The sequence below is a fragment of the Alligator mississippiensis genome, chromosome 5, assembly GCF_030867095.1.
Source record: "Alligator mississippiensis isolate rAllMis1 chromosome 5, rAllMis1, whole genome shotgun sequence".
Lineage (NCBI taxonomy): Eukaryota > Metazoa > Chordata > Crocodylia > Alligatoridae > Alligator > Alligator mississippiensis.
In genome coordinates this window covers 60,939,124-60,959,715 of record NC_081828.1, presented here as the reverse complement: position 1 = coordinate 60,959,715, position 20,592 = coordinate 60,939,124, and the positions used below count along the sequence as shown (strand labels likewise).

Below are 20,592 nucleotides of genomic sequence, written 5' to 3'. Positions count from 1 at the left end.
TGTTTAGTGAAAGAGGTTAAGAATTAATGGTGTTTTATTAAATATTAGATGTGCGATGGGATCTAGAGCTTTAGGCAATATTAGGTGCCAAAGGCTATTAAATATTATCTGCTGAACCCCTAGCACCAAGAACAAAACAACAAAAACATTACCTTAGTTTGAAAATGGTCCTTTGTGACATATTCACATTCATTGCCTATTATGAAGAGGTAATTTTTCTGTCAAGCAGGGGAACTTCTATTACACAACAGCTATATTAATTATTGTCCTAACTAATTAGAGAACTATCTGAATCTAAAGCAGCACAGAAGAAAACATTTGAATCACTAATGTTACTTAACGGACGTTAGGAGGTTTCCCTTTATTTTTACACATACAAAAATGCAAAAGAGCCTAGAGGCTTAACAAATCTAGATCTTCAAGGAGTTGGTGCTTCCTAACTAGAGATGTATTTAGAATTTTTTCAACTTGCATTATACTAATTACTTTTTAAAATTCTCAAACCAATTTATGAATTAATTGACCATGGTCAATAGAGAAGAGTAAAGAGCTGATTTCAGATGGGCTCATTACCTGGGAAAATCAAGTATTATGGAAAACAGTGGCAAATATAGAAGAACATTCTGATTTCTCATCTTTGTTTGATGTAAATATTGCTTGGATTTCAGGAAGATATTTAAAGGTGTTCCTAGGGTTTGATAATTGTAGTAAATGGGGACAGTGGCATGTTTAAAAGTTCTGTATGCACTTGATTATCTTATTGAATAGCAGAACCCATAGGATAGAGAAATGACTCTCTGTTTTTCTCCATTGACCTTATATAAACTGCATGATTGGTCATCCTACACAGGCCAAACTCTATGGGTGCCTGTACATGAGCATAGCTGCTCCAACATGCTGTAATTACGATCAATCAAGTTTGCTGGAGCATGGTAATTACTGTGCTCTAGAGGCGCTTTAAGTAAAGATAATCAAATGAGCTTTTGTTCAAGGACCCCCACCACAAATTTGAAGTGTAGGGACACTGATACACAAGATGCAGTACTTAAATTATAGTGGCTTTCAGAGCCTTCCAACCCTGGAACACGTGTAAAAGTGCCCCATAGGATTTATAATGTAGGCCTTGTTTTTCACCCCAAACTGTTTTAAATTAATGTGGCAATAATTGTGGTTCCAATCTTATGAAATATACTCAAATTCCATTAAGTCAACAAATAGTTGAGAGGCTGCAGGATTGTTTACACACTAAATCACAATGGCTTAACTAAAACTATTACTACAATTTAACTACACTGGTGTGAAATCCACAACACACCTATAGGCTTGGCAACACCAAACTGAATAGCATCAAGAATGAAAGGGACCTGGGGGCAATAATAGACCACAGTATGACTATGAGCTGGCTGTGTGATGCTGTAGCCAGTAGGGCAAATAATACTCTGGCATGCATCAATCGATGTATCTCCAGCAAAACCAAGGTTGTGATTCTTCTGCTCTACTCAGCACTGGTGAGACCACAGCTGGAGTACTGCATCCAGTTCTGGGCACCACACTTTAACAAGGATGTGGACGAGCTTGAGAGATTCCAAAGAAGAGCCACCCATATAATCAGTCTTAAAAGGCAAGCCAATGAGGAAAGGCTGAGAGATCTGGGACCCTTCAGCCAGCGGAAAAGAAGGCTGAGCGGGGACCTGGTAACAGCTTACCGCTACACTAGGGGAGTACATCAAGGGCTCAGTGAACAACTGTTCATCAGGACACCCAAGGGGAAAACAGGGAGTAATGGCCACAAGCTCCTGGAAGATCGATTCAGGCTTAACATTAGGGGGTCTGCAGCCCCCCCCCCCCAGCACCCCCCTTCAGAGATGACCACCCAGACAGAACCCATGGTTCTGGGCTCCATGCAGACGGAGCCCCTGGCTCTCAGCTGCAGGGGCTGCCTGTCTCTTTTTCAGGCTCGGGCCTGGGAGCATGGCTACCTCCCCTTGTGGGGTCTGCTCCCTTTTGGGGTCTCTGGCGTGCCAGCTGGAGGAGCTCCAGGCCACAGTCCAGAGACTGCATGCCATCAAGGACTGCGAGCAGGAGATAGACTCCTACTGCCAGGCCCTTCTGCCCTGGGAGCCAGAGGGTAGACCACGGTCTCCCTCCAGGACAAGGGAGGACTCCAGGACCTCCCATTCTGTCCAGTCAAGGGGATGGACCAAGGTGGTTAAGGGCCCTAAAGCCTGCCGCACCAAGGCCCCTGCCCCGCCAGAGCTTGGCAGCAGGTATGAACCTCTTGCAGCCCCAGCAGAGACTGCTGAGTTGCCAGCTTCCTCAGGCAACACAGGCTCAACTGCAGCTACCACCACCACTCTCCCCAAGACACAACGTAAAGTGTTTGTTGTGGGAGACTTCATCCTGAGCGGGACTGAGGGGGTAATCTGCTGCCCCTACCCCTTAGCCCAGGAAGTCTGCTGCTTCCCAGGGGCCCGCATCCAAGACATTGTGGAGAAGATCCCTAAGCTTCTCCAGCCCACAGACCACTATCCCATGCTCCTTATTCATGTGGGCACCAATGACAGGGCTCGGAGTGCTCCCAGCTGGGTCATGACATGCTACAGGGATTTGGGAGCAGGGCTAAAGGGTCTGAGGTCACAGGTGGTGTTGTCCTCAAACCTCCCAGTCTCAGGGTATGGGCTGAGGAGGGAGAGGAGGATTCAGGTAGTGAACTAAAGACTGCAGCGCTGGTGTCATCAGCGCTGGTGTCATCATGTGGTTTCCATGACCACAGCCCGCTTTTTGTTGAGAGAGGCAGTAAGCGCTGGAAAGAGATGGCCTCCACCTCTCTCCGCTGGGGAGGAGGCTCTTTTCAGCCAGACTGGCTGACCTGCTCCACCGGGTTTTAAACTAAGCCCAGTGGGGGACAGGGGGACTACCACTGCTGGCACACTGAGCAATGGTTGCAAAGTCAGCAGGCCAAGGCACTTAAAGGAAGCCACCCCTGCCCCAGCCCTGGTACAATCTGTGGGCAAGGCAAGAGCCCCCAAGGGGACACTTGCTTGCCTGTACACAAACTCCAGGAGCTCGGGTAATAAGCAGGAGGAACACGTCCTCCTGCTTAACACATATAATTATTATGTCATAGGGATAATGGAGACCTGGCAGGACTCCACCCATGACTGGACCACGGGTATAGACAGCTATACTCTGTACAGGAGAGATCGAGTAGATAAAAGGGGTGAGGGTGTAGCTCTCTATGCTAAGGAAAGCTACGTGTCCCTGCAAGCTGATGTTGGCAACCAGGGTGGACAACTGGAGACACTGTGGGATAAAATAAATGGGGAACATGGTACAGGGGACACAACAGTGGGAGTCTACTACAGACCTCCCACCCAAAGTCAAGAGCTTGACCAGGACTTTGCCTGGTAACTGGCTGTGGCTGCATGCTCCAGCAGTGACTTGGACGAGGGAGTGAAGTGTACTCTGTCCAAGTTTGTGGATGACACAAAACTGTGGGGAGAAGTGGACACACCGGATGGCAGGGAATAACTGCAAGCAGACCTGGATAGGTTGGACAAGTGGGCAGAAAACAACAGAATGAAATTCAACAATGAGAAATGCAAAGTGCTGCACCTAGGGAGGAAAAATGTCCAGCATACCTACTGCCTAGGAAATGACCTGCTGGGTGGCACGGAAGCAGAAAGGGATCTTGGAGTCCTAGTGGACTCCAAGATGAACATGATTCAGCAGTGTGATGAAACCATCAGAAAAGCTAGTGGCACTTTAGCGTGCATCAGCAGATGCATGACGAATAGATCCAAAGACGTGATACTTCCCCTCTATCGGGCACTGGTCAGACCGCAGTTGGAGTACTGCATGCAATTCTGGGCACCGCACTTCAAGAGGGATGTGGATAACCTGGAGAGGGTCCAGAGAAGGGCCACTTGTATGGTTAAGGGCCTGCAGGCCAAGCCCTATGAGGAGAGACTAGAGAACCTGGACCTTTTCAGCCTCCACAAGAGAAGGTTGAGAGGCGACCTTGTGGCTGCCTATAAGTTCATCACGGGGGCACAGAATGGAATTGGTGAGGATTTATTCACCAAGGTGCCCCCAGGGGTTACAAGAAATAGTGGCCACAAGCTAGCAGAGAGCAGATTTAGACTGGACATTAGGAAGAACTTCTTCACAGTTAGAGTGGCCAAGGTCTGGAATGGGCTCCCAAGGGAGGTGGTGCTCTCCCCTACCCTGGGGGTCTTCAAGAGGAGGTTGGATATGCATCTAGCTGGGGTCATCTAGACCCAGCACTCTTTCCTGCCTATGCAGGGGGTTGGACTCGATGATCTATTGAGGTCCCTTCTGACCCCAACATCTATGAATCTATGGGTGACTTCAACTACCCAGACATCTTGTGGGAGGATCACTCAGCAAAATCCGAGTAGTCGCAAAGCTTCCTAGCATGCATGGATGACCTCTGCCTGACTCAAGAAGTCTATGTGCCAACAAGAGGTAAAGCACTGCTCAACCTGGTACTGGCTACTGGGGATGACTGAATCGGTGACCTAGTGATTGATGGGAAGCTGGGTGACAGCGACAATGAGCTGATCACCTTCACCATCTGCTGTAAAGCTGGCAAGTCAGTCAGCAACACTGAAGTCCTTCACTTCAGGAAAGCCAACTTTGACAGGCTCAGGAGGCTTGTAAATGAGTCCTTAAGGGACCACGACCCCAGGGGGAGGGGAGTTCAGGAAGAGTGGTTGCTCCTCAAGGGAGCGATCCTCAATGCACAAGCTAATTCTATTCCATCTCAGAGGAAAGGCAGCAAGAGGGCACAGGAGCCTCCCTGGCTCTCCAGGGATCTAGCAGACATCCTGAGGCTAAAAATAAAGGCCTACAAAGGATGGAGGGTGGGATTCATCTCCAAGGAGGAATATTCTGCACTGGTCCGGTCCTGTAGGGAGCAAACCAGGAAAGCCAAGGCTGCAACTGAACTCCAACTAGCTTCGAGTATCAAATACAATAAAAAGTCCTTTTTCAGATATGTGGGGAGCCAGAGTAAAAGCAAGGGCAACATTGGACCCCTGCTAAACCAGATGGGACATCTGAAAACTGACACCCAGGAAAAAGCCCACCTATTAAATGGGTACTTTGCATCAGTCTTTCATCAGTCCCATAGGATGCCCGTGCCCACTATGGAACAGGGAAGTCCAGGTAAGGGAGATTCACTGCCCTCCATCAATGCTGACCTCGTGAAGGAACACCTTGAGAGGCTGGATACCTTCAAGTCAGCTGGCCCTAACAATCTACACCCCCAGGGTACTCAAGGAGCTGGCAAGCATCATAGCTCAGCCTCTGGCATGGATCTTTGAGAACTCCTGGCACTCTAGTGTAGTGCCCAAAGACTGGAAGAAGGCCAATGTGGTGTCTATCTTCAAGAAAGGGAGGAAAGTGGATCTGGCAAACTATAGGCCCAGCCTGACCTCTATCCTGGGGAAGGTCTTAGAAAAAGTTTTTTAGAAAGGCCATCCATAATGGACTGGCCAACACCAACATCCTAAGGGATAGCCAGCACGTGTTTGTTGCGGGTAGGTCTTGCTTGATCAATCTCATTTCCTTCTATGACCAGGCGACCTATCACCTGGACAAGAGAGAAGAAATTGATGTCATATATTTTGACCTCAAAAAAGTCTTCGATCTAGTAATCCATGATCACCTCTTGGTGAAACTAGCCAATTGTGGCCTTGGGTCCACCACGATCCACTGGCTGGGAAATTGGCTCTATGGTTGGACCCAGAGGGTGGTGATTGATGAAAGTCAATCATCATGGTGCCCTGTGACCAGTGGGGTCCCCCAAGGCTCTGTTCTTGGACTCGTATTGTTCAACATCTTCATTAATGACGTGGACATTGGAGTCAGAAGCGGACTGGCCAAGTTCGCCGATGACACCAAACTTTGGGGCAAAGCATCCACACCTGAAGACAGGAGGGTGATCCAGGCTGACCTGGACAGTCTCAGGAAATGGGTGGATGAGAACCTGATGGTGTTTAACACTGAACAATGCAAGGTTCTCCACCTTGGGAGGAAAAACCTGCAGCACCCTTATAGGCTCAGCAGTGCTACACTGGCTAGTACTATGGAAGAAAGAGACTTGAGGGTCATCTTTGACCACAAGATGAACATGAGCCTTCAATGCAATGCTGCGGCTAGTAAAGCGACCAAAATGCTGGCTTGTATCCATAGATGCTTCTCAAGCAAATCCCGGGACGTCATTCTCCCCTCATACTCGGCCTTGGTGAGGACGCAACTGGAGTACTGCGTCCAGTTTTGGGCCGCACAATTCAAAAAGAATGTGGAGAAGCTTGAGAGAGTCTAGAGAAGAGTCACACGCATGATCAGAGGTCAGGAAAACAGACCTTACAATGACAGGCTGAGAGCTATGGGGCTCTTTAGCCTGGAAAAGCTCAGGCTCAGGGGTGATCTGATGGCCACCTATAAGTTTATCAGGGGTGTTCACCAGGATCTGGAGGAACGTTTGTTCACCAGAGCACCCCAAGAGATGACAAGGTTGAACGGTTATAAACTCCTGCAAGACCGTTTCAGACTGGACATAGGGAAGTATTTCTTTACTGTCTGAGCCCCCAAGGTCTAGAATAGCCTGCCATCGGAAGTGGTTCAAGCACCTACATTATAGTGCCTACATTATAGGCACTCAAATCACTATAAATCCAGCTCATCTTGAGCTAGCCTTAAAATTTGATTAGGAATGGTTTTAAGATGTATTAAGAAAAGCTTCTCAGACTGAAATTAGAATGTCTGCATAGGGGTTTGTGTAAGTTTAAACAACTTATTTTAAAAACTGATTTAAGATAAACTAAGAGAAGTGCTAAGCATAGACAAGACGTCATGTTTTTCTAGTGTAACTCTGCATGTTCCATGAATGCATTTCTAAGGCTGAGGAAAGGGGCTGAAGAAACACAGCAAAATACCTCAGCAAATTCTGTTGCTAAATTCAGGTTATTAACCTTACATTAAAACTTTTAGAAAGTGTGACAGTATTTTATTCATTTAACAATTTTGTTTGTTTTGGCCTTTGGTTGTAAATTAGGATTTATGTACGTGTATGAAACATTGCAGGTCCATCAGTATCGCCACATTAGTAAGTGCATTTGAGCAACAATTTAAATGTAATTGCTAATGCTTGTTAATGTGGCGATACTAAACCTAAACATTTAAGTGATGATTTTCATGTCACACAACATCAGGCAACAAAGTAGGAAAGTGAACCTAAAATAAAGGTGATGTAGGTGACCCAAAAACAAATTTTAAAATGTTGGACTTCGTTCAGATTTTTGCCAAAAAGGATATATAAGAATAACTTAAAATAGGTGTCCATATTTGGTTTGGGGGTTTGGGGTTTTTTTTTTTGGGGGGGGGGGGGAGGGGTTTGGTGTTAAAAAGAAGTATTTTCTATTAGCTTTTCTCTTGGCAAACAATATTCTTATGCATTAAGATAAAAATTAAGTTTTCCTTTTAAACTGAAAATAAAAAAATAATAATATAAACTAGGCATTTTTGGTTTTGGTGTATTAGCTTGTAAATCATGTACATTGTGAGCCCTGCCACATTTATTAAGTGACTGCATTTTTAACGGGGACCTCTTTTATCCAAAGTATTAATCAGTGAATTGAAACAAGTTATTTGCAAACATGCTGAAAAACAGAGCAACCAATAGTTCACTAAATATTTCATGCCCTGACATTTATTGAATTATTAGTCACAATTTGGACTCTACTAATGTTATTAGTCCATCAAGGATTCATCTATATGGCAGAATGCAGTGCTGCAAAAGCATAATCCAACTGGCTCTGAATGAGTTTGATCAGATACTGGAAGCAATACAGTTGCATTAGCATGGCTCTTTCCTGGCTAATTAGAAATGGGCAGAGAATTGTGCTAAGCCATGTACACTGTTCTGTCTACCTAAACTCTCAGATATCTCTGCATAGCACTGCCCTGTGCTGTGTAAACGTACATAATTTAGGATCAAAGGATCATTTCTCCAACCAGTGCAAACATTTCCAAAGTGACCAAAAGTGCAAAACATAAGACAGACAAAAAGATACACTTAGATGCAGAGAGGGCCTTATTACATTTTACACTGGGTACATCCACATGTCTGCTTTACTGTGGAATTGACTAATTAGCCCTGCCGTCAAGTGTCGCCATCTACACATGCACCCATATTAGGGTGCAGTAAATTAATTAACTCTGGCAATGGATAGAACTGTCCAGGACAAGTACTATTCTACAATGGAGTAATTTACACTGCCTCAGTGCACTTGTACATAGCGACTAGGGTTGGCTGGGTCACAAGGGTGCTACAATGTGGGGGCTGCCTAGTAGCCAGTCCCACACTGTAGCACTCTTGTGTCCTAGCCAGTCCCTCTGCCACCCAACACTATGATCTGGATCCTAGGGCTGACCCCCAAGCCTGCTGCCAGCCTGGGGCTGCTCCACCTCAGCTCTAACTGCTGTGGTCCTGGGTGCACATGTATATGCTGTACCTGGTAGCCACTGATATGGGTATGAATTGTGCTGGAGTTTATTGCTCCATGCTAACTGCATGCGTAGATGCACCCACTGTGAACCACACAAATGTTGATCAGTGTTAGTGCTAGCTCAAGTTTGGAGAAGTCGCACTTCGGGTCAGCAAGGGCCTAGAGGGCAGCCGGGGGGAGCAGACAGTGGGTGAGGATCCAGGGTGCTGGCAGGGAGAGGCAGTGGGACCAATCTGGGCCAGTGGGGGGGGTGGCAGGGGGGACAGGTGGAGTGTTTACAATAAGGCGTAGGCTAAAGTTCCTACATCTTAGTCATAACATGAGCTGGGTAGCACAGATCATAGATAATCCTGCCCTGGAGTGACATAACTTTGAGCCACATAAGAAGTGCTTAAAACCAGTTTCAGGGGTTAATGTGTGGACAATCTAGGGGTTAAGAGCTCCTGGAGCTGCCCAAAATTACTGTGTAACAAAGCCCATAATCCTTATAACATATGAAAAAGAGATACAAGTCCTATCTTCTTACACCTACATTGCAAGCTATTTTTACATAGATGATGTACTTTACATTGTTTTGGTATGTAACACTGCAGAGCAGTTTCTATTAAGGTATTTCTGTAAAAGATTACAGAGAGGAAATAGTTAAACACAGAATCATAATGATCCTCTGTTTCCTTCATGCTAGATACAATGTGCTTTTGAGAATGGGTAGGTACAATGCAGCCTGAAAATTGAATGCTGTATTCATGCCATGATATTTAGGAGGTTCCTGCAGGAGTTCTAGGATGTGACTAAATAATTAAGTCAAACTTAGCAGGGAGTTTAAATAGAAAGGAATTAGGATTTCATAGTCACAATACAAGTATCCCTAAAGACAGGAATACATTTCACAGTTCCAAGAAATTTAGTAATGGGATTTTACATGGCCTATTCTCATCATGCCTGGAAACAGCATGATACAATTTATATGCATTTCAGACTAGCTTTGGAAATGTATTGTGTCAAGATGGAGCTATTTCAGATCCAGTTTCCCCTGAATCAAGGAGATTTCTTTAAAATAAATTTTTGGTCTAATTGGAAAGCACTTAAAATTTCAAGGGTGCAAATCAGTGCAAAAAAGTGCAAGAAGTGACTTTGGCATAACTCTGCTCCCATAGAAGTAACTGGGAAGGCTTCACTTAGACTAGACTCAGGCTGACTTCAAAGGCTTTTGAACCTCCTTCCCCCCACAAAGTAGATCAGGAAAATGGAGGTCACCTATTAAATACGGCATAATACTTTCAATGTGATTCCAGTTTTGGAACCCATATTTTTTCATCTGCTAAATTAAATTGCATGCATGAATCTGGATACCCGCACCCCTATCCACACCACTTACTGGGCTCTGCCAGTCAGTTGTATAGGTAAAAGTGTACACAATTCATACATTTGCAAACTGCTTACAAAAGACAGGCTTCACTTTTGAATATACAGCCTTCAGTAATATTATATTTTGCTCTAAGTACCAGTACTGCAATATAATTTGTTTTGGTTTTTTTTTAATTCAAGTTCCAGGGTCAATTCATCTTCTCTGATAAACTCAGCCTGGCAACAATTCTGGCATGATACTGAGAATCACACCATACATACGCTTTTTCTTTACTGGACAGTTTAATTGTTATCAGTGCTTCAAACATAAAAAGCACAGAAATTAAAGAAGATAATTTAAACAGCACAATTTCTATTCTAGGGCTTTAAAATTAATAAAAACCCTGCTCACCATTGTCAGCAGTAGGTTAGGAGAAGCCCTCCATGAATTATTAATTAATGCTATGTCAAATGAGACAACACATTTCCTTCCCTTTTGATTACCTTTTGATTACCCTTGGCCTGTTTGAAAGAAGCTGCAGTCAAAATCAATATATATTCACTTAAACTGGGGAGATTTTTTTAGAGGAGAAAAAGCGATAGACAAGTCCCTACTTTATATTTTTCTAAATATTAAAATTTGTGATGGAGTCTATTTTAGTTAGCTGCAGTAAATTGTAGCATTCTGGTGGCTTCCCCCCCCCCCCCCCCCCCCCCCCCGACATACAAATCCTTCAACATAAACTCATGCTTGTCTAGCACAGTCCTTTGATTCCCTAATCATCACATATAGGGTTGCAACTAAAAAAGTCAGTGCATATCATGGGGAGAATAATTATCCAGTTTAAATGTTTAAAATTATCTCTGTTTGGTTTAAGTATCTACATCATGATCATCATTAGATACACCTCAATTCCCTCATCTCTTTATTAAAAGAAAACACACATGATTATAAGTAAACACTAAGAAGACATGTATTGTTCTATTCAATAAAAGAACAAGGTCACAGTAAGCACATAATTTGCTGTAACCCTTATTTCCAAAACCTTCTATCTTTTAACATGGCTCTGGGTGTCATTATCAGGGATCCTGGTTTTCTCTGATTAAAAAAATCCCCAATGTTCAGATTTAAAAAAGTAACCCAAAATCTACATTTTTCCATGATTAAAATGAAACACCACTATATACATATCATTATATTTGTAGTGTTTCATTTTAATCACGGAACATTTTGGATTTTGGGTTACCTTTTTTAATCTGATCATTGGGGATTTTATTTCATCAGAGAAAACCAGGATCTCTGGCCATTAAAAAACAAGTAATCAACTAGGTTACATACAGTGTACAGTTTCAGGTTGTAAACATTGTTCAGTTTGGTACCAACCACACATTTTCAGTTGGTGGGCATTTGATTTTCTGTTTTTAAAGCCCCTGATGTAAATGATGGGACTTACATTCACTGCAGAAACATTGCTGCAACAAAAACCATGTAAAAAATTGGGTACAATATAGGTTTATGGTTAAGATACCCTCTAAAAGACAAACAGTGTAAGGAAGGAAACTTGTCAAATGAGCAGTGTAGGACAAATATTGTTCACTTAAGCTACAATGATTAACTTCCAATGCAGTGTACAAAATTCTTAAGCTTCTAAGGCTTAAAGAAAAGAAAAAGAGTGAAGACAAATGAATTCTAGTTTTGCTTTATCAAAGAATTTTCAAGCAGCCTTAGCCAAGTCAATACAGGGACATAATTTTAAATCATAGAAAATTAAGGTTGGAAGAGACTTCAGGAAGTCATCTAGTTCAATCCCCTGCTCAGTGTAGGACCATCCCCAACTATATCATCCCATACAAGGCTTTGTCTAGCCAGGTCTTAAAAACCTTCAAGTATGGCGATTCAACAACCTCTCTGGGTAACCTGTTCAAGTGCATTCCTACCCTCCTAGTGAAAACATTCTTCTAACCTAAACTTCCCTTGCTGCAACTTGAGACTGTTGCTCCTTGTCCTGTCATCTGCCACTAGCGAGAACAATCTAACTCCATCCTCTTTGGAACCACCCTTCAGATAGTTGAAGGCTGCTGTCAAATCCCCTCTCAGTCTTCTCTTCTCCAGACTAAATAAACCTAATTCCCTCAGCCTCTCCTCGTAAATCATGTGCTCCAGCCCCCTAGCCATTTTTGTTGCCCTCTGCTGGACTCTCTCCAGTTTGTCTACATCCTTTTTGTAGTGGGGGGCCCAAGCTTAGACATAGTACACCAGATGTGGCCTCATCCATGTTGAATAGAGGTGAAGAATCAGTTCCCTCAATCTGCTGGCAACACTCCAACTAATCCAGCCCAGTAGGCTGTTAGCCTTCTTTGCAACAAAAGAATACTCTTGACTCCTATATCATTTCTTCTGTATTCCAGAAATGCTCTGCAGTTAGTAAGGATGGTAGACGAGGCTATAGCCTCATTGCTTCTGAAGTGTGGAGCAGGAACAAACAATGCCAGTTGTCAGTGTCAGGACATGGACATCCTGACCTAGGGACCAACCATAGATCACAGTTACAGGGTTAAGGTAAAAGCCAGGGTCAGAAGAGGCCAGCAGAGTCCAGGGATGTACCAAATCAGGATATCAGCAGGTTAAGAGAAGAGCAAGTCAGCAGAGTACAATCTAGGATCATTAAACCCCTGTTGCCTGGGCACTCCCTGTTCTTATCCCTGAAAGCAGAGGGTCAGGTGATATTAAATATCAACCACCAACACAAACCTAAGAAATGGCAACCTCAAAACCAGCATCCCAGGGTATACTAGGAAGCCTTCTCCGACACCAGCCAATGGACACATTATTCTACTGCTTACCAGAAAGCCTAGGGCCTCCATTGGCAAGCTTAGTTGCCTGTATACTAATGCCAGAAGCATGGGAAACAAGCACAAGGAACTGGCCCTCATACTAACAAGCAATACAATCTTATAGGGATCACAGAGACCCGGTTAAAAAAAGGTTGAAAATCCCTGCACTACTACATTCCCCACTAATTCTTCCCTGTTTGTGAGCAGCAGGTCAAGAAGAGCACAGCCTCTAGTTGGCTTCTCCAACACTTGCACCAGGAAGTTGTCCCCAACACATTCCAAAAACTTCCTGGATTGCTTGTGTACTATTATATTGACCTTCCAGCAGATGTCAGGATGACTGAAGTCCTTCATGAGAACTAGGGTCTCATCCACTAGCTATCTGAAGAAAGTCTCATCTACCTTATCCTCCTGGACTGGTGGCCTATAGCAGAACCCCACCATGATATCACTCTTCATAATTGCCCCTCTGACCCTAACACAGAGAATTTCAACAGGTGTGTCTCATTTTTCATATTATACCTTTGAGAGATCATACAGCTCTTTCACATAAAATGAAACTTCTCCTCTTCTCCCCTGCCTGTTTGCCTGAACAGTTTATACTCATCCTTGACAGTACTCCAGTTATACGAACTATCCCACCAAATCTGTTATTCCAATCACAATATAGTTCTTTGACTGTGCAAGAAATCCCAGTTCTTCCTGGTTGTTTCCGAGGCTCCATGCACTCATGTGCAGACACCCGAGGTAGTTAATTGATTACTGTACTTTCTTAGGAAGAATGGAAAAGCCTCTCCTGTTGCCCCCTCCTGCTTGTGCTTCTTTCAGGTCACCCACTTACCTGAGACCTGTTGTCATCCTACACCTTTAGAAATCAATTCATATGTACAGAGATGCCCCAGTATGGATTTAGGCACCTAATTTTGAAAAATGATTACCTCCCCACCCAGACCACCCCCCCCCTTGATATTAGACCTTGCCCACTTTACTTATGTTTTTGTTTTCATTTTTAACCTATATGTCTGTTTTGACTATAAATTCATTAACATTCATAAAGTATTTTGAATCTTTTAAAATCCTCAGATTGAAAGAGTTATAAAATATTAAGTGATTTGTTTGCACTATTTCTATTGAGATTTATAAATATATTTTAAAAAGATCAACACGCTTCCAGTTGGAGTGGAGATAAACCACTGAATGGATAGTAAGTTGCTTAATCTCAGCTGACTCCAAGTCAAAATGAAGACCACCCCGACCTCAATCAATGAGCTCCAGTATACTGATGATGCTATAGGTCTGTGCTTACTGAGAAGCACACCTTTAGGCAATTGTCAAGGTCTTTACCAAGGGATACAAAAAAAATGGGACTGACAACATTCAGAAGACTAAGGGCCTTCATCAACAAGCTTTTAGGGAACCTATACATGTTCTCGGTGCCTGTTCCAATGCATGCTAATTAGCATGCTCCAGCAGCCTCTGCATCGCGTGTATTCATTGTCCCCACACTTCAAAATGATGGTGGGGGTGCTTTAACTGAAACTCATCAAATGAGCTTTAGTTAGTTAAAGTGTCCCCTTCATCACTTTGATATGAAGGGCGCTGAATACACAAGATGCTGTGGGTACTTTAGAGTGACTCCTGAGAGCCACTTTAATTAAAATGCTGTCTCCCCTCTCCTGCACCCTGAGGCATGCTATATAGACACAATACAGTCCCTAGTTCCAGTTATTCAGATTCATGGTGAGAGAGTGGAGAACTTTGAGTATTTTCTGTACCTCAGAAGTCATCTCTTGCAGAAGGATGACATCAATGAAGAAATCCAGAATTGTCTCAATGTGCAAGTGCAGCCTTTGGATGCCTGAAGACATGGGTATTTGAAAATCATGACATCAGATCTGAAACCAAGTTCATGGCTTATCAAGCAGTTGTGATTCCCACCTTAACGTATGGAGCTGAGGCATGGACAGCATACAGGAGACATCTCAAGTCATTGGCAAAGTACCATCAATGCTGCCTATAGAAGAGCTTTCAAATCCATTGGGAAGACAGCTGCATCAATATTAGTCCTCTATAACTTTATGATGACAACAGGAGATGGAAAAGCAGGAGCAGCAGAAACAGAGTGCTGTGGACCAAATCAAGAATCCAGAGACACCCACCCAGCACAGAAACACATGCTTGAGTTACAACAGAGTGTATTGATCCTGAATCAGCCTTTTCAGCCATCTTCAGACCCACAGATAATCATGGAAGACAATCATCCTCAATTGTGAGGGACTGCTGAAGCAGAGAATTAAATATCACTTAACTATATAATCTGGGCCTTTACTATATAACACAATAAATATCCACATCTAAGCATTAGCCTCCTCTTCAATTTTTATTATTGTGTATTTACTGTGATTACCAAGTATAAATGACCTCCTTTTCTGTAATTTACTCCTACATTTGAGCACTCATTTCAGACACTCAGAAGTGATAGAGACCTGCATTTGTCCATCGTAATCCATTATCTAAGTGTATACCCTATTTTTTCCTATCTACTACATGAATGTGAAATAATGCAAGCTAATCTATGCCAATGAAATAATTAGATTGGGCAAGGGCAGCTTTTTTCTTATGCTCTGTGATGCATACCCTAACAAGACAGTGATTAGTAGGTGAGGAATAGCTAGTTGCTTCTGCCAGTGGCTGGTCATAACAGTACTGTAAAGTAAAGCTGGACAGCTCTCTCTCTTGATATAGGTATTTGTAACAGTTCCTATCATCAGTGTCTTAATCTAATCTAACATATAACTATCCATTATTAGGGCTTCTAGAAGATTTCAAAACAGATTTTTAAGATACTTAATTTTAATAACTTTTTTTGTACTAGATATCTTCATAACTTGATTTTTTTTAACTATTTCTTCCCTTGTACAGTATCAAAGCTTGGAACTGGATATATAAGCTGGCTGTACCTTCAATAGTAAACCACAGGAATTTCTTTTTTTTGTAGTCTCATTTTTTTTTCTTAAAGACATTTTTAAAACATTCTAATTGGTATTATTGAACACTAAGAAATAACTGTGAGCATCCAGTAGACCACTTTAAATCACTTGAAATAAAATAAAAGACAGAAAATGGCTGTATTGAACTTCTATTACAAGACTGGAAATATTTAACTGCAGATTTTCTGGAAAAAAAAATAGATTTGCAGGTTTAGTTAGATTAGGTTTTGTCCTACTAAAGAGTTCTCTCTATTCTGAGCTGAGTTATTCCAGCGGTGGTTGCAAGAATTTTAGCAGTCTAACTCCTTACACTTAATTCTAAATTGTCCCTCCATGCAACTCCATTTGTCAATTCAGGTAAATCCTTACCTCCAGAACCAAAGCTGTTACTTACCTCGATGACTGACAACTCTTGACTTTGAGGCCATTTTGTTACACTTTTAAATGTTATCCCTGACTGTGAGGCATGTTATTTATGCAATATAAATGTGGCATTTATTTTTAAGTTCCAAGAAATGTGTCATTATATGCTATATATCATTCTGACTTGGATGGAAAATCTTCCACAGGTTAGGAATTCATAAAGATAGATTTTTTTTTTTTTTTTTACTAAAAACATGTTGTTTTCTCTCTCTCTCCCCCCCCCCCCAAAGCTCCATTAAATAGTTCATTAAATGTCAATGATACATATATGTTTCAGTCGGAAATCTACCAGAATCTATAGCACAGTTGACTTGAGCCATTTAGAATGTTATTCATAAACATCTGTCTTCCTAAATTTTGTCATGAATTGTTTTCATGAAAGTCTTTTTGTTTGCAGTTACTTTGTAATTTTCATACATCTAGTTGTCTTGAAACTATTCTTTTTTTCCCCATGAGCACTTTAGTTTTTTTTTTTTGGGGGGGGGGTTAAATCAGTAATTTATTTCTGTACTTAAACAGGTGGGTGACAAGAGCTAGTGTTGGCAGGACTCAGTCAAGCAGACTGAATCCCATGTCCTCATCAGACTCCTCCGATTCCTCCTTCACTTCTTCTTTGTCTGGAGCAGCAGCAGGAGCAGCCACTTCGGCTGCCACAGGGGCAGCAGCCACAAAGGCAGCGGGGTCAGCCAGGAAGGCCGTGACCTTTTCAGCTAGTGGGAAGGTGTAGTCAGTCTCCACAGCCAGAGCTAGGACCCACTTGTACTCACTCATGATAGAATAGGGCACAGAAGCAATGGTTGGGTAGCCAATTTGCAGACAAACACTTTCAACATTACGAACACTTTCCAGGAAGCGGTTGTACAGAATCTCCTCAGAGATGTCCAGCACTTCTGGATTGTAAATGCTGCCATTGTCAAACACCTGCTGGATAACCAAAGGAGAATGGGGACATGTTCAACATGTTCAATAAGGTGGCTTCACTGGCACCCACTTTGTCTCCAGTCATGATCAGCTGCACATTGCTGGATTTCAATGGTACCCATGGAGATCTTTGTAGTGATGCCCAGAGCCTGGAGGAAGGAGGTCTTCTCGGGACCCAGATCAGTGTTCTGAGCTGGCACAGTGACATCACAGGGGGCAATGGCACCAGCACGAGCTGCCACTGGCACCTTGTTAGCTAACAGCATGTCCTGGATGTCAGTCAGATCCTCCTTGGTGAACACAAAGCCCATGTTTCCATGTATGTGAGGCAGCAACTTTTTTAGAGCAGGGTTGTTCTCCAGGTAACCCTGGATAGCTTTGCGCATCATGGTGTTCTTCCCCATCAGCACAACGGCCTTCCCACGCAGGGACATGCGGATCTGCTGGATCTGTTTGGATCCAATGTTGTCTGCTCCCACAATGAAACATTTTGGATAATCATCCAGTAGTTGCATGATTTTCAGGAAATAGCTGGACTTCCATATGGCTTGGTCTTCCTTTGGCATCGCACCGCAGCCGCCAAGGATTGCCATGGATGGCTTAAAGACGAGGCAAGGCCTCCACCCGAGCACATAATTTTACCTAAATAACTTTCCATAGAGAAAAAAGTCTGGATAAAAACATTAGGATATAACTTTTTTCAAGTTGCATCATAACCACATATTGTACAATAACTGACTATTTTTCCAACAACCAGATTTAGAAGTCTTTAAATCACTGTTAAAGAAAAACATATTGCTAGCCCCTTTAAAGAATCTGCAAAGTTTACTAGGAGCCATATGTTTTCATCTGAAATAGCTAATGATAATATTATCATGCCACAAATATTACAATTAGATTTTACTCCCAGATGCACCATGTATTTGAAAAAACATGTACAAAGCAATTGTACATTCTTAGCCTGCTTGAGGCAAAGATTGAAGCTTTTAGAAAACCCTTTGGGGGATTTAAGGAACTTATTTTTTCAGGTCTAAAATTATTAGTTTAAAAGCTTTTTCTCATAAGAGGTATTACATGGCTTCTGTCACTAGAGAATATGTCTTACAGTGTCCTTACAAACTTTCCATTACCAGACGAGTAGAGAGCTACAGTTCCAATACATTCCCTTTATTATTCCCCTGGGATGCAACATCACTGAAATATCAAAGAGGACTACCCCAATTAGGGGAGACAGCTGTAGATATGGACCTAAAGGAAGGTGATTGGGACATGTTTCTAACAAATGCACAATAGATATTAAATCAAATATTTAATAAACCAAACCCTCAAACACAAATTGACATTGCTTCAATGACTTCCCTGAAATCACACCGATTTCCACCAGCTGAAAAATCTGACATATAACACAGAAGTTTTTTTTTATGTACAAGAGAATAAAGGCCATTTTGACAAGAGGGAAATAAAAACCATGCAAAAATTAAAGGGCAAGGGATGTAGGGCAGACAGAATGTTTAGTTGCAACTTGTCCTTCTGGGTGCCTCAAGCACCTGAATGCCAGACCCATCGTTCAGTCTTTGCTGTATTGGCCTAGTTTAAACCACAAATACCCTTTTAATTCATTCTGTCATATACAGAAGTTTTGTCTGCACTTACCTGGGGGAATTTAAAACACATTGTTACTTGAAGTATATAATATGGTACAGCCCAATAATAGTTATATTTAGAAAGACATTCAAAGCAAGGCATTCAATTCATGAGTGTCTTATGGTTGCCACTGTAAGATGAATTTGATTCTCTGTCACCCAGCATGAATGTACCAAAGGTGATGCACCTTTTAAAAGAAACTAGAAGCAGCTACTAAGTCATGATTGGTAATACTACAGAGAAATATAATTAATGTACTGCTTTACAACTCAGTTAAGCCTGTTCTTAAAAGTGAAATCTAGTGTCAAAAGGGATAAACTTGAGAACAAATGGAGAATTAATCAGTTTACTTATCCTGAGAATGCACAAGAAGGCCAAACAAGCAATGTGACTGGGGCCCTTAATAACAGGCTATAAGCACCCCTTAGAGATTCTATTTCTATTGTCTCATTCTGATCCTTCTCAAACCAGAACTGGTCTTCTAGGCTAGGGACAGAAGTTACATAAAAACCAGTTCAAGCAATGAGAAACTGGTTTAAATCTGTAACAGAACAGAAGTTCAGTGCACATAAATTGCTTTCAAAATGAACAAAACTGATTTAAGATAAACCTGGCTGGATATAGTATCAGCCTTAACTGATTTCGGTCAAACCAGTTTATGGAATTTTTGTCCCAGACCCCTTCTTGGTTCAAGTTAACTTGCAGCACTTGTGCATCCTAGGATGCTTTGCAGGCCTGGCCTATGCTGCCTGCTCCAATGGAGCAGGGACTGCCTTGCCCCTCTGCTCCTTATCCTGCTTCCTGCCTGTGTCCATAAGCCTGTAGGGATGGTAAAGCAAACAACACCCCCCCCCCCCCCCGCGCCAGGATCTACACAGCACATGAGGGAGGGAAAGCACCTGTGGTGTGAACTTATCAGACCATGACAGCCCTCTGACCTCCCCCTTCCCAGTTGCTGATTACTTCAGTGGCTGCCACACAAGGGAGAACCTGGGACTGCTGTGGGCTGAGGGACCCTAGGACTCCTTCTCCCTCACTCCTGTGGCAGTGGCTGAAGCAATCAGCACCTGGGAAGGAGGATGGGGTGAATTGCCTACAGCTCCCCAGGGCTGCTTGGGCTGGGGAACTAGGCTGGGGGAACCTATTGAGGGGGAAGCTCCCCCCCAGGTGGGACAGCACCCGGACAGAGGGCTTCTGAAGCCCCTGGTTGGGGGGGGCAGAAGAGGGCTGGGGACACTTGGCTGGGCTGGTGGGCAATGGCCATCAGGGTGGGAGATGTGCTCTAGCACCCCCTACTTACTCACCTAGGTCAGTGCAGGCCTCCCTCTGTCTTTCCTAATTAAAAACTGAATGTCAGTTCAGTTGGTTACCAGTTCAACCTACACAGCTTTGAGGAAGCTGCTTAGTTTGAATGGATTCAGCCTCAGCCTTTTTGACTGTCTGTACTTATCCCTAATTTCTGGAAGTATTGGCATAACTGTGGGGTAGATGAACATGGCACCAGCCCTGGGCACCCACTTAGAGGGGTGGCAGAATGGTCACTCCCTGGGGAGTCCATGGAGCTGCAGCATCACCAGCCCCAGCCACAGTTGCAGGTGCCAGATCCAGGGCTCCATGCTGATGTTATAGCATCACCTGTAGGGATAACTGGGCCAGGCAGGCTACTTCATGCCAGATGCAGACAGGAAGTTTGACTTCACAGGCAAGTACGAGTGATCCCTCCCCCCACCCCCCTGCTTTCTAGCACTTAGCACTCCCCACCCTGGTTTTGCCCAGAACTAGACCACTCTTCCTGTGCAGGGTTTGGCCCTGGATGCAAAACCTACTAGCTATACTTCTGTCTGGAAATGACGCATGCTGCTAAATGTTTAATTATGGGCACAACTATCCTGAAC

At 43.2% G+C, this 20,592-nt stretch overlaps 1 pseudogene; it reads right to left on the bottom strand.

Moving 5' to 3' along the window:
* Positions 1–16,680: 16,680 nt before the first annotated feature.
* On the bottom strand, positions 16,681–17,619 carry LOC102563551 (large ribosomal subunit protein uL10-like; annotated as a pseudogene).
* Between the last annotated feature and the right edge of the window lie 2,973 nt (positions 17,620–20,592).